The sequence below is a fragment of the Canis lupus genome, chromosome 5 (genome assembly GCF_003254725.2).
Source record: "Canis lupus dingo isolate Sandy chromosome 5, ASM325472v2, whole genome shotgun sequence".
In the NCBI taxonomy this organism is placed as follows: Eukaryota; Metazoa; Chordata; class Mammalia; order Carnivora; family Canidae; genus Canis; species Canis lupus.
The window spans coordinates 13428172-13453371 of NC_064247.1; the positions used below are offsets into that span (position 1 = coordinate 13428172).

Below are 25200 nucleotides of genomic sequence, written 5' to 3' on the forward strand. Positions count from 1 at the left end.
ATGAAGAGCTCCCAGCTGAGGCACAGGCTGGTCCACCCCTCCCTGGCTTGGCTTTGTCCTCCCTGGTACCTTCTGCACACTTACTGAGTCCAACTCCATGCTCATGGATCACTCCTTTTATGAAGTCTTTCCCACTGAGCATCACCTCCCCATGCTTCCCACGAGAGAACTCCAGGCCTTCCTCTCCACGCTCACGGTCCCCATGACATGCTTCTCTTGGATACCTGTGGCACTCTTGTGAATGGCCTGAATGGCAAATACACCTTTCTCTTTGAAGGTGAGGCAACAGTTTATCTTTTGGTTTTTTAAGATTTTATTTATTTATTCATGAGAGACACAGAGAGAGAGGTAGAGACATAGGCAGAGGCAGAGGTAGGACTCAACCCCAGGACCCCAGGATCACAACCTGAGACAAAGGCAGATGCTCAACCACTGAGCTACCCAGGAGCCCCACAGTTTATCATCTTAAAATGCACACAGCTTAGCTCAGTACCTGACACTTCATAGGTGCTCAGTCAATGGTAGTTGCAAGCATAAGACCTGGAATGGGTAAAAAGAATGAACCTACAGCCTCATTCCCCTTAGGATCTGCCACTGGCTTGGCCACTTGATGTAGGATCTGGAGATGTCTGGCAGAGACCTTGCCCTTCGTCAAATGTTTACAGTGCTATGTAAATAACCTTTCCTGGAGATGATAAATGTGGCCTTTCTGCCCTGGGCCCGTGAAGGTCCATGCCAAGTGGGCTGGCAGTTTGGCTGCTTAAGTGAGACACCGAGGAATACGGATCTTCGGGGGAGAGGTGGGAAAGGGGATATAATAAAACACTGTACGAGGACAAATCTGGGCCCCATGCCATGAAAAATGTGAGTCTGTCCTTGACTTCAGTGGCAAATGAGGCGTGAAAACATATCAAAATGTGATATTCAATATATGGATGTATTTAATATTTTATGAGACTGGAAATCGGTTACCGAAGGTTTGAACGATAAATCAAGCACAGAGCAGATGAACTTTTTCAAGTGTCTGCACCTGATATGTGCCATTCCCCAGGAGGAAAAGAAGGAAGAAAGAGAGGAAATGAGGGCAAGATTGAAGGGCCTAGAGACTCTGGAAGGTGAGACTCAAGAGACCCCTGGACACACTTGTTTGAAGCCAGCCCCCACCTCGCCCTGCACATTCTGTGCTGGCTATCTACAAGCCTTCTGCACCTCCTTGTCTAAAGAACTTTATTCATCCTCCAAAATCCAGCAACTTCCTTGGGAATTCTCTCTAGGCAGCTTCCCCTGGCCCTTGTAACCTCTCATCCCAGACCCACAGAAAGTAGAGCATGTGTCGCTCTGTGCACCGTGTGATGGCTGGGGGCTTTACACGCCTGCCTCCCTACCACACTCAAAGCTCTCTGGTGATCAAGACCAGGTCTCCCTCACTTCAATATCCTTCAGAGCCTGGAACATCCCAGACACAAAGTAGACCCTCCATCTACATGGAATTTGAACTGAAAGAAAGGAAGTTCTTGTACCGAGAACCACAGACTGCAGGCAGCTCTGGAGAACCACTGTGGCTCAGACACTCACCTAGGAACTTGCTGATGGCTTTCACACTGCTCTTTGACATAAACTTCACAAACACCCTGTGCTCTAAGTAGTATTTGTTCCATCCTAACTGGTGAGAAAAATGAGACTCAGAGGGACTTTGTTGCCTATGCCTAACACTATTCTGTGCACTCCTAAAGGACAGAAGGACTGAGCATCCTCCCGCTGTGAGCCCAGAGCCGGGCCTGGCATGGAGCAAGTTTTCAAATATCTGGTGCATGAATGACTACGGATTCCTAGCCTCCCTCAAAAACCCAGATCCTCATTTTGATGTTTAACAGCCCTCATACCCATCTATGCCAGGGGTCATCACTGTCACTTTGGAAAATATTTTTTTTAAGATTTTATTTATTTATTCATGAGAATACACAGAGAAGAAAGAGGAGGGGGGAGAGACACAGGAAGAGGGAGAAGCAGGCTCCATGCAGGGAGCCTGACGCGGGACTCCATCCCAGGTCTCCAGGATCACAACCTGAGCTGAAAGCAGCGCTAAACCGCTGAGCCACCCAGGCTGCCCTGGAAAATATTTTTTAAAGATTCTATTTATTTATTTGAGAGAGAGCAAGTGAGCACAAGTAGAGGGAGAGGGAGCAGCAGACTCCCCTCTAAGCAGGGAGCCTCAATCCTGGGACTCTGGGATCATGACCTGAGCCAAAGGCAGACAGATGCTTAACTTAACTGACTGAGCCACCCTGGTGCTTGACTTCAGATATTTTAAAAACTCAAGAGTTCTGGGCCCCACTCCTGGCATTTTCAATTAAGTCCTAGGTGGCCACATACATTTTTTTTTCCCCTGGCCTATTCTGACAATGAGGCAGATTTGGGTACCACCAATGTGGCCCTCTAAACCTCTCTTCTGAATTTTGACTACATTTTATCCAGCTCAGACATTAGGGCTAATGGAATCTCCTTGGGAGCCCTTCTTGGGACAGGAACTCTTTCTGCTTATTATCACCTTGCCCTGACTTCTTTTTTCTGTGAAATCCTCCCATGTCTTCATTCAGGGCACAGCTCCCTCTGCTCAATGATGACTGTGAGTCTCTCTGACCTTATTCTGACTCCTAGGTCTGGGCATAAACCAGTCAGGGCTGAGCCAGCATCATTCTGAAATCTGCGTCAGCTGGATAATCAGCTCTTCCCAAAGGATGCTCCCCCTTCCCAGCCGAGATGAAAGATCCCTTTATGGGAGCCTGGGTGGCTCAGTCAGTTGAGTGTCTGCCTTTGGCTCAGGTCATGATCCCAGGGTCCTGGGATCGAGCCCCACATGAGGCTCCTTGCTCAGTAGAGAGCCTGCTTCTCCCTCTCCCTCTCCATCTCCTTCTGCCTGCAGCTCCCCCTGCTTGTGCTGTCAAATAAATAAAATCTTTGGAAAAAAAAAAAAAAAGTTCCCTTGATTTAGTTCATCTCTTCCTGAGACCGAGAAGGAAGGGAAAAACTCATGGGGGCACCACCAGCTATGCCAGGGGTCCCAACCTTGGCACCACTGACATCTGGGACTGGATAATTCTTGAGGAGGCAGTCCTGTGCACTGTACATTTGTAGCAGCATCCTGGCTTCTGCTCACTTGATGCCAGCAGTGCCAACTCCACCCATAACCAAAAATGTCTCCCAACACTGTGAAATGTCCCGGGGGGGGGGGGGCACAAAACTGCCCCCAGATGAGAACCAAGATGCTAAGCTATCAAGGAGCACAGACCTTGAGGCAAAGGACGTCTGAATCCCAACTCAGGCCCTAGCCTGCATGCATTTCTTTGTCTTCAAGATAGGGTCAATGACATCCCTCATGCAGAGCGTTTGAGACAAGTAAATGAGACTGAATTAAATAAATGAACTTGGGTGAACATGCCTAGAACAAATTGGAGAGATTTTTAGAGCAAGTGTGGAAAGCAAATGCCCGTACGAATTGGTGTGCAGGTATAACCAGCTCTCAAATGAAAAACAACTAACTAAGGTAAATAAAAAGCTCTGATTTGTAGTGTTTGCCGATTTCTATGGTGTGAGAATACCCAAAATGGCCAATTTCAAACTACCAACCTGATGCTGCTGAATGCAGAATTGGGGCGAGATGTGCAGAATCGCTCTCCTGAGCCAGCCAAGCCAATACAGTAAGTGTGACCCGGGCCGGCAGGTGGCGGGAGGGAAAGGCGGGCCTGTGACCTCCCTGGAGAGTGCCCGCCCTGCTCAAAGGCGTTCAAAGGCGTTTCAAAGCAATGGCATTTCTGGACAAAGCCTGTCGGCCCACAGGACCCAGGCCCCTCAGCCAGTTGTGATCTCTGCTCTGGAGATTCCCCATCAAAATTCATTCCTCACCTTCTTCTTTCTTCTCTTCCACCTTCAGCCTCTGCTATCAGAGCTAGCACTGAACGCTGAACACGGTGGACGTATCTCCAGCATTAACGAGATACTAATGAAAACACAGGAGCGGAGGGGACCCTCACACGCCGTCGGGCCTTCCACCGGGGCAACGAGCTTGGGTGCAGCCCATTCTGTAGTCCAGCCTCCTTTTGTCAAGACTGGACCTGCTCCTTCACTTCTCTGGGCCGATCTATGTAAAGAAAATAATCTCATCTTCACGATGGGCTGTCAATGCCTGCCCCCGAGGGTGGTGATGACACCAGCCTTTGGGAACGTTCTGTAAGAAGCCGAGCCCGTGTCTTCCTTCCTCTTTGGGCAGGTCCCCAAACGGCCACCCACCCATTTCCAGCCCCTGGACAGGGCTGCCAGGCCACGAGGAGCCAGGGGGTGTGAATCAATTCCTACAAAGTTCTATTTTATCCACTAAACTGGCCCCGGGAAGCAAAACCTCTGATGAGCCGAGAATTACAAAATGATATTTTTCACCGTTGTTGTCATTATAAGAGGCCAGAAGTGGGGGATCCATGGCTTGTCAAAGGTAACCAGAAGGAGGGGCCCCTCCGCGTGGAGCTGGCCCCCAGGAGCTCCAGGATCAATACTGTAAGTGGTGCAAGCTGGAAGTTTAAGGAGCCGTCGGATGAAAGAGAAGGATGAGAGCGGATGGAAGCCAGCCCCGAGGTACCTGGCGGGTGACTAGCTGGGTGCTGGGGACCCTGGCAAAATCAAAGGCGACGATCAATGGCCCAGAAAGCTAGAGTTCCATCTCAGTCCTCGGGGCCTGCAGGGGCCTACGGAAGTCGGGGGCCCCGCCAAGCCTGGGGCTCCTCATTTAAAGCAAACACCAACCCCCTCGGCCCTGCTTTGGCAGAAAACAGAATACAGAACCTTGCTCCAGGTTTTCATCATCTATGCGGCTCCTTTAGCCCATCTCATTAACTCCGGGATGAAGAACGCATCCGGCCCAGCCCCAGCTGTACCCCATTCAGCTGAGTCCCTTCTACCCCAGACTCGCAGCGGGCGGTTTCCTTTCCACTTCCCCCATGCCACGGGCCTGTTTATTCCTTATTTATTTTGTTCATCTCAGCCCCTTTACTTCTGGGAGTGATTCCAACACCAGCAACAACAACAACAAAAAACCACCACCACACACACAATCAATTAAGAAACAAGCTGCTTTGCAAATCGCCAGCAAATGAGAAAAAGCCTCCCCTCCTCACCGAGGCCTCCCTCCCCTCAAACATGGGGATTTGATCTTTAAACAAGAAGCCACTGATGTTCTGTGTGATTCAAAATCAAGTCACTTGCCCTGTCTGGGCCTGAGGTTCTTCTGGTCCAAAATCAGAGAAGCTCAGGAGCTCTCGGCCCTAGGGTCGCGAGCCTCTTTGAGGATGTGAAGAAGAGCTACTGATTTGCCCCCTGCACCAATCTCACTTTCCATATGTAATATGGAACATTCCCCGAAAGGGATCTCCTGCAGCCCCGACTGGAGGAGCAAAATGAAGACGGACACCCCTCCTCAGCTGTCAATAGAAGGACCTGATAAGAACCAGGCAGGCCTTCCAGGGAGACCCTGAGAGTGGAAACTCCAGCTTCCCTGGGTTAGCCTGAGGCACTGCTTCTGGAAGGCTGCCATTCGGGCAAACAAAGCTGATTTGCCATTTGTGTAATTTGCAGGAAAATGCTTTACCTTTTTTTTTTTTTTTAAGACAAAGGGGAAAAAAACACCCTCATAAAACCTTTTACTCTTTTGCTCTAATGGGACCCATAAAGGCTGCCAGTGAAGAAGTATCTCACCTCACGCCTCACGGGTGCTGAAAGCCAGAGGGGAGGGGAGCGCCTCCGGAGTTCCTCTGAGGGCAGAGCACGAAGGCTTCAGTGATGTAGCCTCAGGGCCCCCACACTGAGGGGCTCACCTCCCTCTTTTCCTCCTTCCCTCGTAGCAACCTGAGCAACCCATTGCATTTCCAACAGAATCAAAGCTGCCAGAACCATCCAGAACCATCCTCCCTGGAGTCTTCCCACCAGAGGGCATCAGCCTTTGACAGGGGTCAATGGGTGAGTTCCCCCTCTGGAGCATTCCTCCTAGGCCAGGTCCCGGTGCTAGGTGCTCAAAGCCCACGCAGGAAAGGATAATATCAAAAAAAAAAAAAAAAAAAAGCAGTTTAAAGCAACCCCAAAGCATTTTGCCTTTGGGTCACAAGGTCTTGGGGCCTTGACTTGTCCCCAGAGTCCAGACTGACCCAAGAACCTAGAGCTGGGGAAAGGCCCAAGGTGCCCATACTGCCTACTGCCCTGTTCTCTCCTGGCTGGAAGGAGAGTCCCAGAGCAACCTTGAAATGAGGCCCACACCCCAAAAGTACCCAAGGCAGGTTGCCTTGGAACTGGCTCCCACAAATCTCTGATGAAAGCTGTTTCTACTCAGAAAACAGATCACCATGGCCTTGGAAGCACAGAAGGGCAGATGGGGGGCCGGGAATACAGAATCTGAGATGGAGCTGGCAATATACACAGAGACTCCATCACTGCACTGAGGCTCCTGAACCTCTCCCTCCTTCAATGAGCCTAACACTCCCTGGTCTGCAAGTCCCAGGTACTGGGAGTGGAGGGTGAGGGAGATGACATATGTACAATTCAGATGGAGAAACCAGAGCCCACCACGAGCCCTAGAGAAAGCATGAGGCACGCAGTACAGGGCTGTCCCCTCCACCATCCCTGTAGCAACAAGCCATGGAGGAGGGAAGGGCCCGGCCACCAAGTCCAAACATGTACTCCCAGGCATCTGAAGCATCTGGTCCAGAGAAATAAAAAATAATGAATGATAATAGCCAGTTATGAGAATGGGGATAAATTACCACAGGGAGGTTTTGTTTTCTCGTTCTCTGCATGTTAAAAAAGAAAAGAAAAGAAACATCTGTCTGGAACAGCCTTGGTGACACCCTGTCCAGGGACAGAGGATCAGTGAGGTCCCCCATCACCACCACTCCACGCCTTTAGCTTACAGGACTAGGAATCGTGAAACCACCTTCTGAAGAACATTACCCTTTATGATAGATGGCAAAATGATCACAGTTTTCCCATCTCAGGATGCACACCCTTTGTAATAGGGCTCCCCAGCCCTTCCAGGTAGGAGGAGGAGTCTCTTCTCCACCTCTCGAATCTGAACACATACCTATGACCTCCTTTGGCCAGCCAGACATTAGTTAACATAGAAAAACAGGGTTATTATTAGGGCTTCCCTCTTCCACTGCTAGGAACATTTCACTGCCACACGAATGAGTAAAGATAGACATAGGTACAGATGCCCATCCTTCCTCTTTCTACATCTACACCTGCATATAAAATATATGGACGAAGGGGTCCGGGGTAGCCTCCTGGGGAAGCGAGAGACCATATGGCCCTTGCCCCAGCTGAGACTGAGTAAGGCCATCCCAGACCTTGCCTTAGTCCAAACCGAAAGAACAACCGTCCTAACACAGAGCTGTGAAAAACCATAAAGTTGGTTGCTTTAAGCCACTAAGTTTTGGGGAGGTTAGTTATACTGTGGAAGTTAACCACTCTACTCTGCTATCCACTCCCCAGGGCAAGAGCTGGCTGGCTCCCCGGGGGTTAGGGCAGGCAGGACCAGGCAGGCCAGGCAAGTATCCAGGGTAGCCAGTGAGAAAGACCACGAACTCAGCACAACAAGGCTGAATTCCAGCCACCATTTTGCCATCTGCTAGTTGTGTGTGACCTTGGGCAGGATCCTGAGCAACTCTCTGAGCTAGCTTCTCATCTGCACAGTGGGACCGGTGGCAATCCCTCGCAAGGACAGAATGAGAAGGAAAACCCCAGACACACAGCAAGTGCTCCATGAATCCTCCTCTCTGTTGGATTCAGCAGACCAGGTGGTCAAGGGGTCTTCCACCCTGATGAAGAAGAGGAGAAAATACAGGTCCCTCTTGGGATGCACGCTCCCTGACCCTGGATCAGCTCAAACTGCCGAGCCAGGCAGGGGCAGGAGGGAGTCTGTCGCCAAAACAGCCACTTGGATCAGTCGCTGAGGCACTTGGTTTTTTAATCTCTCGGAGGAAAGAGACGTTTCATCCAACATTCACTGCATCAGCAACTCTGTAAGTAAAATGCAGGAAACACAATGTCTTTATTCATTCCATCAAGCGGTAATTAGGCCCTGGAATAGGAATCTTCGTCGGCAGGCACTGTGGCTCCTAAAAGCCAAGCAGGTTTCTAATTGGGCTGGAGCATGACACTGGGGGGATGGCACAGAGGCCGCTGAGCAGGGACTCCTCCGGAGCCCCAATTGCCCTCTTCCTCTCACATCTTAGGAGAAAAAATTAGCATGCTGCACCGTATCAGGAAATTAGACAAAGTGGGAGCCGCACCAAAGAGGCAAAACACACACAGCCCACAACCAGGAGGACCCCCGCAGATCCCTTAATGTAAACAGGTTGGCAAGGCGCTCCTCAGAAGCAGCCAAGGAAGACGGAGACGCAAGTTTATTTTTGTTGTTTCAAAAGCAGCAGCTAAGGAAACTGCCTCGATGTTACACAGGGATGCTGCTGTCGGCCAAGGGGCTCAGCTGGGGGGCTGGGGGGGTGGTGGCAGGAGCTGGGCTGAGGCAGCACCTGTTGGGTCAAGCCAGGCGAGGAGGGGATGAGGAAGGAGGGAGGTGGCAATCACCAAGCTCCCGCCCTGCTGTGCCTGCTTCACGATCCCCGAGTCCTCTGAAGACCCCCCACTTGGGAAGCATCATCCCCTCATGACAGTGGGAAGGGCCTCAGTCCCAGTCACCCAGAGGGTAAGGAGCAGAACCAGATTGGAACCCAGAAGGAAAGGGGTCAACAACCCTCCAAGGTGAGTCGAGATGCTTCTGGCCACTAGGGACCCCAGGAACAAAGTCACCTCAGGCTGGACTGGCATGGGGTTGGTGTGTTCCCAGCTCTGTGAGAGTAGCCACCGACTAAGCCAGGATCCCGAAGCCCCACCACCCCCACCACCATCCCCCAGCCCAGTATTTATATATAAAGAAGCACCAGGTGAGGGGAGACCTGGATCAAACACAAGCCTAGCAGCTGAAGCCCCTTTTCAGACCCCGCCCCCAAATTACCTCCCTAGCCTGGCCCCTTCTTCACTACATACTACCGATGCCAATGCACATTAACACAGATAGTCATCCTTCCTCTTTGGAAGTAACTCTGTGGGCTCGATTCCCACTCTAGCTGTTCTCCTACTTCATCTCGGAAGCTTTCCCAGCACCCCACATCCTACTCCCCAGGCAGAACTTGCTCATCTGTGCCCCTTTTCCCACACTCACCACATTGTATTATATTTAATGGATAATAAGCTGGTGTCCTTTTCTAGAATGTGAGAATAAAGACAATTTCTTATTCGATTTATTATTGTATCCTGAACACTTGGCACAATGTTTGACACACAGGGGCACTCGGAAATATTAGTCAAAGGAATTGATTCAACAACCAAGTGTTGAGTACTGACTATGAACTGGGTGTTAGGGATACAGTCATCAGGAAGTGATGAGGCACCCCCTCAAGGAGCTCAGAGTCTTGAAGAGGAGGGCAATTAGGGACCTACGGTCTGGTAAGTGCTTTGGTGGATCGGTAACAGCATCCTGAAGCACATGATCTGGGGAGGGAATCCCTGGGAAGAGGTGGCATCTCCGCCAAGACCTCCGGGAGAGTGGGAGTATCTGAGAGAAGGAAGAGCTGTTCCAGGCATATGTGGAGGTCTGGAGGTGAGAGAGACTACAGAACGTTCTACAAACTATCTTATCATAGGTCAGTAGGGCTAGAGTATAAAGCATGAGATGTCACCAAGGAGCAAAGGATAAAGGTGGGGAAATTAGGATAGATCAGGCCATTCCTCCAGTCGTGCAATCAATGAGCACATAGGACCTTCTCTCCATGATGTACTGTGTAAGCTGGCTGGGCCACAGTGCTGTACAAGACATACAGTCGCTGCCCCTACGGAGAAGAAAAAGAGTAAACACAAGAAATACTTTAAAAATGTGGTAGGGGCTACGAACAAAACTAATCAGAGCATAGACAAAAATAACAGGTGTAGGGAAACCTTGATGTGAGAGCGATGTGAGACCCAAGGATGGACAAGCACTGGCCATGGGAAAAGCAAGTGGAGAGGCTCCACACAGAGGGGACAGTATGTGCAAATCTCCTGGGGGCAGGAAAGAGCGTGGCCTGTCCAAGGGCTGACAGGGCTATGACAGTGAAACACAGCCTGAGGAAGAAGAATATCAGTTAGGATAGGGTTGATTAAAGCAATGGAAAGTCTTCCTTTTTTTTTTTTTTTTTTTAAGAATTTGGAAAGTGCTGACACGTTGTGTTTTGACGACAGACAGACAGACAGGCAGACAGAAAAGAATTTGGAAAGTCTTCCTAAAAGTGACCAGGACCCTAAAGACATCTATTATCCCACTCAAGGGAGATGGTCGATCACAGGGTGGATTCAGCCATGTGTCTGAGGACCTGCCTCCCCTCCACTGCCACCCTCAGCATTTGCAGTGTCTCCCCTCACGGTGTCCCAGACCACATCCTCACCCAACATCAGTAAAGCAGAAGGGTGCCATGGAGGCATCACCCCCATGCACAACTCTCTCATGAGGGCGGTACATCTCTCCTACATGTGGCCAGTAGACTTTTCATTAAGTCCCAAGGCACAGGACAATCACACGCTCCCCCTGAAACCAAGCACTGGCAATGGAGTCATGGCATTACCATGATTATAGCTCAGATCCACCATGATCACCTCCTGGAGTGGAGGTGGAGGGGAGAAGACTCATCTTCCCTGAAAATATGACTCTCACAAAAAATTCCCCCCAGTCTGAACAGAATCAGGCTTCTGCTACAATGGAAGATGGGAGGAAGGGTTGTTGGGAGGACCACCAAACGAGAAGAGTGTGCCAGCTGGATAATTTCATGGATGGGCCAGATCATACAGAGCCTTAAAAGGCACAGCAAGGAGTTATTCATTACCTTTACGACCACTGAAGGGTTCTAAGCCGAGGAGTAACATGAAACATCTTACGTTTTTGGTGGCTCTGACGGCGCGCGGGACCCCGAGCCGCTTCCTGGCCAGTGTCCTCTACAACAGGCTGGGCCGGTACGTGCAGCAGTTGCAGCGTCTCAGCTTTAACCTCAGCCGCGATGCGCCCTCGTCCCGCGGTGCCAGGGAGTTCGTGGAACGGGAGGTGGCCGACTCCGCGCGACGGAACCGGGGGTCGTAATATACGTGAAGTCGAGGCCGCGCTGTGTGCCCAGAGTAGTGGCCGAATACCTTAATGGGGCAGTGCCAAGGAGAGCATCCACTGCAAGTCAGTCGAAGAGACTGCGACGCTGGTGCAGAAGCTGGCGAACCAGTCGGGCCTGGATGTGATCCGCGTCCGCAAGCCCTTCCACACTGACAGTCCTAGCGTCCAGGGCCAGTGGCACCCCTTCACCAACAAACCGACAACGTTGGGTGGGCTACGCCCGCGAGAAGTCCAGGATGCTGCGCTAGCCCAGGCGCAAGTGCCGTAAAGAGTTGCCCCACCAACCACAATCTCGGGCTCTGGACTCTTACCTCAGTGAAAGTGGTTCTTCCTCTTTCAGAGGAATTCCAAGCCTACGCAGGCAGATGGAGCCCCCCAAAAGAGACACTGACGCCAAAGCTTTTGCTTGGGATAAAGAAGAGCTCTTCATTGCTCAGGAGGAGGGGCAGTGACTTTGTTAGTCTCCTAATTCTTCCCTGTTTGACATCCCTGAAATCTGACCATTCAAGGATATTGCAGGCATTTATTTCTGAAATCCAGATTGATAAGACTGATCTCAAATCCTGGTGAGGGGTTTCAAGGTTGGCTTCAGAAGAGCCCCCAATGCCCTCTTTCTACAACCATTGAGCTTGAGAGCTAGCTAGCCCCTTATACTGTGCTGTGAACCTGGCATTAGGATAACCATTTTATAGCTGTGTGAGTGTTTAGATTAGAAAAGGTTAATAAACTTGCCCAAGGTTACACTTGAGGTCTTCAAAAAAAAAAGAAACATCTTATGTTTTTAAAAATGCTGAGCTATGGGATGTCTGGGTGGCTCAGCGGTTGAGCATCTGCTTTTGGCTCAGTGTGTGATCCCGGTGTCCCGGGATCGAGTCCCACATCAGACTTCCTGCATGGAGCCTGCTACTCCCTCTGCCTGTCTCTGCCCTCCCCTCTCTCTCTTTGTGTGTCTCTCATGAATAAATAAATAAAATCTTTTTAAAATAAATAAAATAATAAAATAAAATAAAATAAAATAAATAAAATAAAATAAAAATGCTGAGCTATGTGAAGACCAGAAAGCAAAAGTGGAAGTAGAGAGACCAATCAGAAGGCTACTGTCCTATGTCAGGAAAGAGATGATGGCGGCCTACACTCATGGGTGGCAGGACAGATGGAGAGACAAGTACAGATCTGAGACATATGAAGGAGGTACACTGGCAGGACTTGAGATGTGAGGTGAGACAGGAGAAATCAGGAATGACTCCCAGGTTTCTGGCCTTGCAAATTGGTAGATGCCATTTACCAAGATGGCAAAGATTTAGGGAGACACAGATTTGGGAAAAGAAACCAAGAGTTTGCACTGTTGGTGTTTTATATGTATACACACACACATATACGTACACACACATATATATATATATACACATACATACACATATGTTTGCAATACCTGCAGGACATTCAGATGGAAAATTCAAGTACATAGAATTGCAAGATGAGAGATCGAGAGAAATCTGGAAGTCATCACTATATAGATGGTATTTAAAGCCTGGTAATTGGTGAGCTCACCTAGCAAGAACAGAGAGCATAGAAATGAGAAGAGAGAAGAAAGCCAGAGGCCAACTCTTGGGACATTCAATATTTAGACAAGAATAAGGGAGGAATAAGCAGAAGGGGTGGAAAGGGAGCCAGAAGAGTGCCATGTCCAGAGCCTGGAGAAAGTGTCTCCAAGCAGAAGAGGGTGTTGAATGCTGTTGACAAGTCAAGATGAGCAGTGTCCATGGGACTGAGCCATGTGAAAGCTACCAGTGGCTTCTATGAGCAGTGGGGTGGCATGGACAGAGGCCAGACTGAAGGGGGCAGGAGAATGACTGGGAGGTGAAGGAGTGGGGGGCCAAGTGCACCCACAACTCTTCTCAGTTGCTGGGCCAGAAAAAGGAGCAGAGCTGGAGCAGACAGCAGAAGAGGCAGTGGCAGACTTTTCAGTGATGACCAATGAGAGAACATGCCAGTGCATCCTGGGCCGATCCTGGGGGGAGGTGGGCAACAAGGTGACAAGGTGGGTTCCAGCTGTCCCATGGGGGGACCAGCCCTCGGAGCTCCAGCAAGGATGTCTGAACACCACCGCACACAGGCTTGCAGATCGGGGTGGAGTGATGAGGGCGCCCATCCCAGGCCTTCCATGTCCTCCTCTAGCTCCAGGATGAGGTGCTGAGCTCAGCCCAGGGGTATGGGGGTGAGCAGGGAGGTGGGAAGTGATAGAAGAGAAGAAAGGAAGCCTTGGGGAACAGAAAGGGAGTCTACTAGAGAAACAGCATTGGATAGAAAATCCTAAAAGGCCGTGAACTAAATTCTGATTTTCAGCTGGGCCATCTCCCCCCACAGCTCCCGGAACATAGCTCTGAGCAGGGGATCAATCGGGGAAGTGGTGCAGGGTTCATTGTTAAAGAGCAACAGGTGCATTTCTGTAGGAATTCCTGGCAACCATCTCTGGAAGGGTGTATGGGGCCATGTTTTGGCGAGCCAGACAGCATTTCCCCCAGGGCTTACATATAATTTCTGAGATGCTTCATCTTCATTTCTGAAGGATGTGTAATTGGCACCCGTTCTCAAGCTTGAACATAAAGTTTCCCTGTCCCTAAAGTCCCTCTGTCAAGTACTTAATGACCTGTAAACCATTTACATAAACTAAAAGAGCTCTAATTTTAAAGAATCTAGCAGCAAATCCTTCTATAAAGTGATTTTTTTTTTTTTTTTTAATGCAAACGGCCTTGATCTAGAGGGTTTTCCTAAAGAGAGGCCTACCTGCATTCCTGGAGCTCTGGTGGTCAGAGCAAGCACAGGTGGCTTGTACCGAGATCTTTTATTTCCTGGGACATTGACACACATCTGCTCAAATTAATTACTCTTCCAAGATCTCTCCCCTGACTCATCTGATGGGAACAGGGAGCTCCTGTGCTGGCAAATACAGATGAGGAAGGGGAGCTCCGAGGGGGGGCCAGAACAGAACGTAGAACTCAGCAAAATGGAAGTATCAGCACTTTGCTGGCACCAAACATGTGTGTCTGTGAGCATCAATCCAGAGGTGAACAGCAGGACCACATGGGACAAACACCGGGGGGAGCTGCTATTGTCCTGACCAAGAGAACTTCGGTGGCTGTGGAGGGGAGGGTGGGAGGAGCAGAAGGGAGCAGGGGTACCCCTTGATTATCTGGGGTTCACCCTTCCAACACATTCTTAGCCTGAAACCCTGATGGGATCAGTGCTCTGGCTACAATGAGAGACATCAAGAAGAGTGGGAGGTGACAAGGAGTTGCACAGCCGTGTGTAGGGAAGGCAGCTGGAGGATGGCCCTCAGGATACATTAGCTCCCCTGCCAGCAAGGGGCACGGTCATGCCCAGGCCCGCCTGCTAGAGCCCAGCTGTAGGCCCAGGAAGAGGGGTGAGAGAGCCCAGGCCCCAGATATGGCTGGATCCTCCAAGGGGGGGGGGGGGCAGGGTGACTTGCCTCAGTTTACCCCTCCAGACAAGAAGGAAGCACAATAAAAAGCCAGACCTCGTGTGATTTAAACCCAAACGCACCATCTCTTGGCAGTAACCATCATGATCTGTGACTGTCTCAAGCCTCAGATCAGGGTCAGGGGACAGAGCCAGGAAAGGGAGGACTAATTGAGGCAAGGCCCTTAGAAGCTCCTTAATCTCCCAATATCTTCATTTAACCCACCTATAAAATAAAGATAGCAGTACCCACCTCAGGGACTGCTGAAAGAATCAACAATGTACGTAAATCACCCAGCAGGTGCCTGGCATTGGTGAGCACTCCCCAAAAGAGGGTTAGACGGAGCCCGGAGAAAGGGACCCTGTGGCATGAAGGGCCTAAGATCCCACTGACATGGGTCACTGAGGCATGCATGAGTCACTGTATGGCCAGACTTGGAGTTCCCGAGAAGAGACCCAAATCCAACTCAAGGGAAGGAACAAAGCGTATTTATGCATCCAGTATCACTCTACAAGTGAACTGAGTGCCGCTTATATTTCAAGCCTTGTGCACAGCCTAGAAAAACAGCAGAGAGAGAGAGAGAGAGAGAGAGAACCGCCCAGCAGGTGGCAGCTGGACATGCCGGTGCAGGGAATCAGTACTAAAAGTTCACCTGGGACCAGAGACCCCAGGCACCAGGCTGACCCATACAGCCAAACGCCCCTTTCCAGGAGGACAGCAGAGCCTGCAAAACTATTTCATTCTATTTCCCTGAGAAAGATAAAGTCTTGAGGCTGTGAGGAAATGTTCTACAGAGGCAGGGTGAACTCGAGAACTGGGGTTCTAGGGCCTATGGGTAAGGGCCGGCCAGCTGAAAGGAAGCAGAGGCAGGGTGAGGGGCAGGTGCCGGGGTAGAGTTGAAACACTAAAGAGAAAGAAGAAAAAGCCGATGGGAAATAATCCTTCCTGGATGAAAAGAGCACTGAGGCCTCCTTGGCCTTGGTATAGGTATGTAACTTGAGTTGGCAAGACGCATCACTAAGAAAGACCAGGGTCTCAGATTCTGGCCTCAGGGGCTTAGGTAGACGGACCTTTGAGGCCCCTTCCTTCTCCACCCTTCAAGAGTGAAGGAGAAGTAGCCTTTACATGTGAAAATGCCAGCCGCCCAGGCAGGGCTGAGTATGGGTCCCTCCGGCCCTTTGGGCTATCAATACCTTTTAAATATATATTACAAGAGACAAATGTGCTCTGCCCTGCTGAGGACAGCTGTTATTGTGGACAGAGGGGCAAGGCAGGCGGGGGGGTAGTAAGAGGCCCAAGGGGGTCCTCTTTGGGAAGGGTCATGTTTTGTTTTCTGAGATCCCCCTGCAGGCAGGGAGTGCAAACAGGAACTGCTCCCAAAGCTAAAGGGTCAAAGGCTCAATGCCTTTGTGCATTTTTCAAACATTCTGAGCTCTATCTTCCAGCAGCTGCATCTAATTCAAAAGGCTCAAGAGAATGAGACACGGATAGCCAGCACTGAGAAATTTCCAGTGACTGAGCCAATAGGCGTTCCTGAGACTTTATCTTGGGCCCAAAGCAGTGTCTCCAATCTTTCAAGGCCTCCCTAGACAGGTCTTCACTATTTAGAAGATGGCCAAAGGTAGGATTTTTGAGCTCTGCTAGGAAGAGGCCAGGCACTGCATGCCTACAGCCTGCAAACTGTTTGGTTTGGCCTGGGCCATGAGTTAAAATGACAGAGTACAGTGGCTCTCCCAGACCAGCAGTGTAACCATTACCTGGGAACTTGATAAAAATGCAAATTTTTCTGACTCTCTACTGAATCAGAAACTCGGGGTGGGACCCAGCAATCTGTGTTTTCGCCAGCCTTCCACATGATGAGAACCAATGAAGTAGCATAACCAGACAGGGGTCATTCCGAGGCCCAAATACAAGCTGTTTAACAAGTTTTGCCTCCCGCTTGGGCTGCTTGTTGCATTTCTATTACCAGCCAGCTGGGCCCCCGACTGTGTCCGTCTCTAGTGACCCTTGGCAGAGAAGGTAGTGCCAAATTGAGCAAAAGCTCTTGGTGACCAAATGCCCATCAGTGGATAAATGGGTAAACAAAACGCAGTATATACACACAATGGAATATTATTCGGCTTTTAAAAGGGAAGAACTTGAAGGCATTATACTAAATAAAATAAGCCAGATACAAAAGGGCAAATATCGTATGATTTCACTTCTTTGAGGTAGCTTCTATGTCAAATTTATAGAGACAGAACAGAATGGTGACTCCAGGGGTTGGGGGAGAGAGGAACAGAGAGTTAGTATCTAATGGCTACAGAGTTTCAGGTTGGAAAGGTGAAAAATTCTAGAGATGAATAGCAGTGATGGTTGCATAGCAAGACCTCTCTGAATCATCTACCCATATCTCCCTGTTATTTCCAGAATAAAGTCCTAACTTCCTTCAGTTTTGTTTTTTAATTGGGGTAAAAAATACATTATCATAAAACTTACCATCTTACCCATTTGGGGCACACAGTTCAGTAGCATTGGGTACATTTACATTGTTGTGAAACAGATCTCCAGAACTTTTTCTTCTTGCAGAACTGAAACTCTATAACCCACCAAACAACTCCCTTTTGCCCCCTTCTCCCCAGCCCTGAGTAACCACCATTCTACTTTATATAACTACGAACTTAACTATATACCTCATATGGGTGGAATCAGACCACATTTATCCTTTTATGACTGGTTTATTTCACTTAGCATAATGTCTTCAAGGCTCACTCATGTTGTAGCATGTGACGGAATCTTCTTCCTTTCTAAAGGCTGACTAATATTCTATTCTAGTATATGCTACATTTTGTTTATCCATCCATCCATCCTTCTACCTCCTGGCTATTGTGAATTGTGCTGCTATGCACACAGGTGTGCAGATACCTGTTCAGATCCTGCTTTCAATTATTTTTGGATGTATACCCGGAAGTGGGATTTCCAAATCATATAGTAATTCTACTCTTAATTTTCTGAGGAGTTGCCATATTGTGTTTCCACAATGGCTCAAGAGTGCACCACACAACTCTATATCCTTGTCAATACTTATTATTTCTATTTTTTTTCATAGTAGCCATCCCAATGAGTGTGAAGTGATATCTCAGTGTGTTTTGTTTTTTTTGTTTTTTTGTTTTAGATTTTATCTATTTATTCATGAGAGACATGGAGGGAGAGGCAGAGACAGGCAGAGGGAGAAGCAGACTCCATGCAGGAAGTCCCATGCAGGACTCCATCCTGGGACCCTGGGATCACACCCCGAGCCAAAGGCACCCCGAGTCAAAGCCCAACTGCTGAGCCACCCAGGGGTCCCTTACTGTGGTTTCGATTTGCACTTCTGATGATTAGTGATATCAAACATCCTTTGATATGCTTATTAGCCCTTTATTTATCTTTGGCGAAATGCCTATTCGAGTCTTTTGCCCATTTTTCAAACAGGTTGATTTTTTTTGTTGTTGAGTTGCAGTCCCAACCTTAACATGAAACACAAGGTCCTTCCAGACTTGGCCCAGCCAACCTTTCACTCTTATCTCCGACTATTCCCTACACAAGTGGTTCTCAACATAGGCAGGGGTGGGGGGGATGAGGATGGTTCTACTTTGCACACAGATGTCTGGCAAGTCTGGAGACATATTTGGTTGTCACAATCTGGGGACTGGAGGCCTTGGATATGACTGGCATCTAATAGAGACCAGAGATGCTGCTTAGTATCCTACAATGCCAGAGTAGCCCCCATAACAAAGAATCGTCTGACCCAAAATGTTGAGAACACTGCCCTGCACTATTCCCTGGCAACTCTTCCATTCATTATTCTAAACACTTTGCCCTTGGCTTACACCCTGACCTTCTGGCACACCTCCCAGGCCACCCTGCAGACTGGATCCTGCAAACCCCACTCCTGCTGTAAGGCCTTCCTTCCTCACTAGTCTAGTTAATTCACAGTAACTCCCTGGCTTCTGAAAACCTACTCAAGATTAGCCAGTAAAGACCTTGTATTATGCTTGCCGCCGCTTATACACAGTAGGTACCAGGTATGCAATTACTGATCAGTTGCCAGGCAGTAAGAAAGAGAACTGGCTGGCAGGGTGTTCACCTCACTCTAACATTCCAACACCAAGAATATCATACTCCAAGAAATGTATGCCCCATCGGACCCCAAATTCAGGCACTGAGAACCCTGAGGACCAGAAGCATACAGAGAACCCAATCTAAGCTATTTCACCTGGCTTCTGGCTATCCCCAAGAGCAGGCCAAGGCCAGCCACACACAAGCAGAGGTGGGTTCCAGACATGCGTCTTACTCACCTCCAGCTGCCTGCCCCTCTGAGTCTAAATGCCCATGGTCTGGGTGCTGAAGCTCACAATCAAAAGGTGATAAACTGAATTCGTGAAAACGATTTAGCAAACCCAGCAGCCAAGTGACTGCCAGAGGCTTTAATACAGAGTCCTGCAGAGCTGGAACAATTACGCCATATCAGTTTGGAATTAGTAAGATCTCTGAATAATGCAGCTGGTTGCTCCAACAGCAGCATCCTTGACCAACAAGACCACGCTCCAACCACTCAATTGGAAAGGCAGCTCACCAACCTTGGCAGCCTGTTCCCTCCCCCTGAAGACTCACCCAGTGCCACAGCTGACCAGTACCTGGCCAGGTAATCCAGCAGGCTAGACCACACATTAGGTGGCTCTGCCTGTCTTAGCCAGCAGGCCAGCCTTGCAAGCAGGATCAAAGATGAATGAGCTGCACCTGAACTTTGATCCTGAGCAGCTCCTAACTAGCTCAGTAGACCAAGCACCCTGACACACCCATCCCTGCCTCAAACCCCATTTTGGAAAGATCAAGATAATAACTCCATATGTCTAATACTATGTGAAGCAATTCACATAGGCCATCCTATTAGACATCATTATCTCTATTTTGGGTGTCAGAGGCAAAGCAACTTCTCTCAGGTGACACAGGCACTAAATGGCAGAGCTAGGATTCAAACCTTGAGCCATCCGATCCAGAGCCATGTTGTTCTCCCCATGTGACATTGTAAGAATCCTTTTTCTGTATCAAAATGGCTCCATGGTTCCCTCCAACCACTCATCCCTGCCGGTGCTGCCTTCCCCGGGGGCCTCTCACCCCTGATTGTCAGTGTCATTACATTAGGCTTCTTTTCACTCCAGCTCCCATTATATCATCTCAGCCTGGCATTGTAAAGCAGCCCCATCATAAACATCAGCTTGATTATAAGCAGAGACTGTTGCCTCTAATAAATAAGCATGCGTAATGTATACAGAGGGAGAAAGAGACACCTCTATATTTTCAGTTTTGTAAAGACAAATCGCCTCGATTGTTTAATCAATAAAAATGCCTCTCTAACTCCTACTGTTATTACAAAGCAATTTCAGACAGAGTGAAAAAGAAGCATCACATCTGTATTCCTGTCAGGACAGACAGGGTCTGATTAGGGCGACAGATGAAGGATCGGACCCAACACCCGACCACTGAAGGCCTGTGTCTGGTCCCCCCTCGCTGCGGTGCCGGGGCAGAGGGGGAATGAACAAGTGTCTTGATTTCAACTGCACATCAGGTTTGGGGAAGTTCAAAGCACAGAGATTTAGATTCATCTAAATTGTGGGGTTTGATCCAATCAGGGATCCCTAGGGACAAACACATTCTCTGGGTCAGAGAAGGGCAGCCTGGCTGGCAGAGCACAAAGAGGGGGCACTAAAAGAGAAGTGCACTCATCCTAAATGTCCTCACTGTCACCTCCAACTTCCCATTCCTCCAACCACTGCCAAGTGTAGACAAAACCTTCTCATAGCCAACAACTCCTCCTCCCTGTCCTTCTCCTTTCCTGTCTCATGGCCTCCACTCCTCACCATGGCCCTGGTTATTTACGTAAACAAACATGTGAGGGCAGAGGAATGGTCACGACCGCACAGAAAGTCTATCATTGCTTCGCCCAATGTCTACGCATGAAAGTTTAAACCCTTTTCTCTAAATAAGAGCTCTTCCTGAGTTGGCCTTGTCTTCTTCTAGACTCAACCCCCTCCCCATCCTCCCACCCAGGCATCTTCTCTCTGGCTGCTCCAAACTCTGCAGTTTCCTGAAGACCCTACACTTCACACTTCTACACCTGTGCACATTTGGATCCATCCCCTGAAATGCCATTCCCCAGGTCCTCTCTTGGCAAATTCCTACTTATTCATTAAGACCCACTCACTTGACCTCCTCTGAGGCCCTTCTGTGCTCCCCCTCCCTTACTCCTTGCCCCAGAACCCTGCCACCCCTTGCACAAAGCTCTATTGCTGCACTCAGCACATGGCACTCTAAGTGTTGGCTTACCTGTTTCAATGCACCAATGACTTGCAAAATGTGTATCTCCAGCCTTTACTTCTCCTGAACTCCAGACTCCTTTGTCAGCTGTCTCCTTGCCAAATGCTCTTATGCCTCATGGGCTTTTCCAAAACATAACTCCAAACTCCCAACTCCCAAACTGTTCTCCTCTATCTTCCCTCATCTTAGAAAATGGCACCATAATCCAACCAGATGCTTGAGCCAAAACTCAGTGAACCTTAATTCCTCTTTTTCCCTCCTGTTCCACATCCAAACATAAGTCCTATGAATCCTATCTCAAAAACATATCCAATATAAAAGTAATTCAGTGGAGGAAGAATAGTCTTTTCAACAAATGATCCTGAAATGATTGGATATCCATTTGCAAAACAAAACAAAAAACACCAAAAAAAAAAAAAGACAAACAGAAAAAAATCCTTAAACCATACCCCTCACCATTAAAAATAAATAAATAAATAAATAAATAAATAAGCTCAAAATGGATCGTGGCCCAAAATGTAAAATCTAAAATTACAAAATTTCTAGAAGAAAACATAGGAGGAAATATTTATGACCTTGAATCAGGCAGTGAGTACTCAGATACAATACCAAAGCACAATCCATAAAAGAAAAAACTGACAAATTAGACTTTATCAAATTAAGAACTTCTGCTCTTCAATGGCACTGTCAAAAGAATGAAAAGAATACGAAAGAGTTGAAAGCAAAGTCTCAAAGAGATATGCTTACAGCCAATTTTATAGCAGCATCATTCACAATAATCAAAAAGTATAAGCAAGGAGCGTCTGGGTGGCTCAGTCAAGTTAAGCATCCAACTCTTGGTTTTGGCTCAGGTCATGATCTCAGGGTCTTGAGATGGAGCCCCACGTCAGGATTCCACACTCAGCGGGAACTCTCCTTGAGATTCTTTCCCTCTCCCTCTCCCCCTGCTCTGCCCCCTTCTCTCTTGTGCCTGCATGCACTCTCTTTCTCAAATAAATAAGTAAAACTCTTAAAAAAATGTAAGCAAAACATATGTCCATTGACATATGAATGGATAAAAAAATGTGGCATATACATACACTGGAATATCATTCAGCCTTAAAAAGGAAGAAAATCTGTCCCATGTGATAACACAGATGAACCTTGAGGACTCTATCTTAAGTGAAATAAGCTAGTCACAAAAGGATAAATACTGTAGGATTCCACTTAATGAGCAGCCAAATTCAGAGAGGCAGAAAGAATGGTCGTTGCCAGGGCCTGGGGGAGCTGGGAATGGAGAGCTGTTGCTTAATGGGTGTAAGATTTCAGTTCTGAAAGATAAAAAGAGCTCTAGAGACTGGTTACACAATAATGTACATGTATTTAGTGCTATGGTACTGTACACTTAAAAATGGCTATGATACTAAATTTGTGTTATGTGTATTTTACTGTAATTAAAAAAAATAGAAACTACAAAATCTGGACCATCAAGATAAGATTCTCATAGAGGCTGTCTTCTGAAACCATTCTCTGAATGCCAACAGAGGAGTGGTCTGTGATAAAAGAATTATGTTTGCTTTAGTCTTTGTTCTATTTTCATGAATATCCTTGGTCTTGTGATTTAAGAGAGAGCAAGCCAGAGTGAGTGAGCATGAAAGGACAAGCCAGAGAGGGGAGAGAATATGTGCAAATCACATATCTGATAAAGAACTTACATCCAAAATATATAAAGAACTCTCAAAACTCAATAATAAGAAAACTAACAAACAATGCAAAAATGTACAAAAAACTTAAACAGATACTTCACCCAAGGAGATAGAGGAAAGGCAAAAAGGCAGATGAAAAGATACTGATACCATTAGTCCTTGGAGACATGAAAATTAAAACCACAATGAGATATCACTCACTATGTATCTATTAGAATGGAGGACAGAATTTTAATTTTTTTTTAAAAAAGGGCAATACCAAGTGTTGGCGAGCACTCGAGGCCACTAGAGCTCTCATACCTTGCTAGTGGGGATGCAAAATTGTACCGCAGAAAAACAGGGCTAACGAAGTGAAACATACATTGACCTGATGACCCAGCAATTCCACTCTTTGGTGACATGACCCTGGTGACATGAAAACTTAGTTCACATAAAAACCTGTACTCGATGGCTTACAGCAGCTTTACTTGAAATTGCCAAACATGGAAAACAGCCCAAACGTCCTTCAAGTGGTGAATGAATAAATTGGTATTTTCAAAGACTGGAATACTACCCAGCAATAAGGAGTGAGCTCCGCATTTCTGTGGCAGCATGGCTGGCTCTCAGATGGGCTGCGCTAAGTGAAAGGGACACATGGTACTAAGGTTCCAAAAGCCACAAACTATAGGATTCCATTTACGTGACTTTTCTTTAGAAAAGAGAAACCCATTGGAAAGATTAACGAGTTTGACAAACCTTTAGCTAGATGGACTAAGAGAAAGAGGGAAGACGAACTATTAAAATCATAATAAGGGATCCCTGGGTGGCGCAGCGGTTTGGCGCCTGCCTTTGGCCCAGGGCGCGATCCTGGAGACCCGGGATTGAATCCCACGTCGGGCTCCCGGAGCATGGAGCCTGCTTCTCCCTCTGCCTATGTCTCTCTCTCTCTCTCTCTGTGTGATTATCATAAATAAATAAAAAAAAAATTTTTTTTTAAAAATTAAAATCATAATAAAAGAGGCACATTACTGCTGATTCTACAGAAAAAAAAAAAAAGAAAAGAGAAACCCAGAGGGACAGAACCAGATCAGCGGTTGGCAGGGGTGGGCGGTGGGGGAGAGGCTGACAATGGGCATAGGGGAATTTGTGGGGTGACGGGAACGTCCCGTATCTTGTGTGGCGGTGGTCACACAGTGTGCGCACGCATCAAAATTCACAGAGCTTCGCACCACACGGTGAGTTTTAACGTATGCCAAGTGTACCTCAATAACACAAGGAGAGCACACATATCTGGATCCTGCCCAAGGGACATCTATCTGCCGCTGCCGGGGCTGCCCTGTGTGCAAGCCACCGTCAGCTCGCAGCCAGCCTGCTACGTCAGTTTTTCATTTTTCCTCCCCTAAAACGTATTCTTAAAGAGTAGTCAGAACTACTTTTTTAAAATATAAATCAGATTATGTCACTCCCTGCTTAAAACTCCGCTGTCTTCTCATCTCATTTGAGAGTAAAATCCGAATTCCTGCCCAGCCTGCAAGGCCGCGCCTGGAGCTCTGGCCTCCCCACACACCCTCCCCTTCATGTGCCACGAGCCAGCCACTCAGGCCACTTTCTATCTCTCGAGGACACCAAGCATGCCCCACGTGGGGGATTTTGCTCCAGCCTCATTCCCTTCACCAGGAAGGCTCTGCCCTGACCTCTGTGTGGAGGGCTCCTTCTGACCTTCCGGGTCCAAGCATTAAACTGTCACCTCCTCAGAAAGGTGCCCCATCGGGTCCCCTTAAAAAGCCCCCCACCTCACCCTGCACCCCCACACTTCATCCGTCCCAGGGTTTTCATTTCATCATGACACGTATCACATCCTGATCATCCTCACTCACCCCTGGTCATCCTTACTCCACTAGAGTGTCATCATGCCAACCTTAGCCTCTTCGGAATCCTCCGTGCCAGGGCAGGGCCCGGCACACGGTAGGTACATCACAAATGCTGCTTGGGCCTACTGTTATCCTCAGGAAGGAGTCTGCCTCCGAGCCTTCCCGGCACTCACCTCGGGGTGGGAGGTAACCCAGACACAGGGCAGGCACAGCACTGCCCGCGGGATGTCCCGCCCTCACCCCCACTCTGGGTGGAATAGTAACCTGGAGCTTGCAATGGCCATTGAGTGGCAGAGCCAGGGCTCAAATCCAACCACTGGGGAGCTCGTGGCATTAGCAACCGTCCCCACCTTTCATTCTGAGTACCTGTGGAGATGGGCAAAGTTGAGCCACGCAAGAAAGGAATACATGGCAGGCCCCTAGGGACCTGCTGGCACGTTGGGCCCAGCCCCATGTCCTGCTGCGCAGCTCCCAAATGGTTCTCAGGTTCCAGAGGCTGCTTATACCAGGTTAGTAGTAAAAGCCAAGCATGTATCTGACACTGCATCAGGCACCTCTTTTACAGGAGGAAGGGAAGGTGGCTGACGTCAGCTCACTGGGTACCTGGTACGTCCCAGA

General features: G+C 48.5%; 1 protein-coding gene and 1 pseudogene across 5 annotated transcripts in view; one reads left to right on the top strand and one right to left on the bottom strand.

Moving 5' to 3' along the window:
* The window catches only part of GRIK4 (glutamate ionotropic receptor kainate type subunit 4), a 425071-nt gene that overhangs the window by 341763 nt on the left and 58108 nt on the right, over positions 1-25200 (bottom strand). The window lies entirely within an intron of this gene.
* LOC112671180 (39S ribosomal protein L43, mitochondrial-like) lies at positions 10976-11939 on the top strand (annotated as a pseudogene).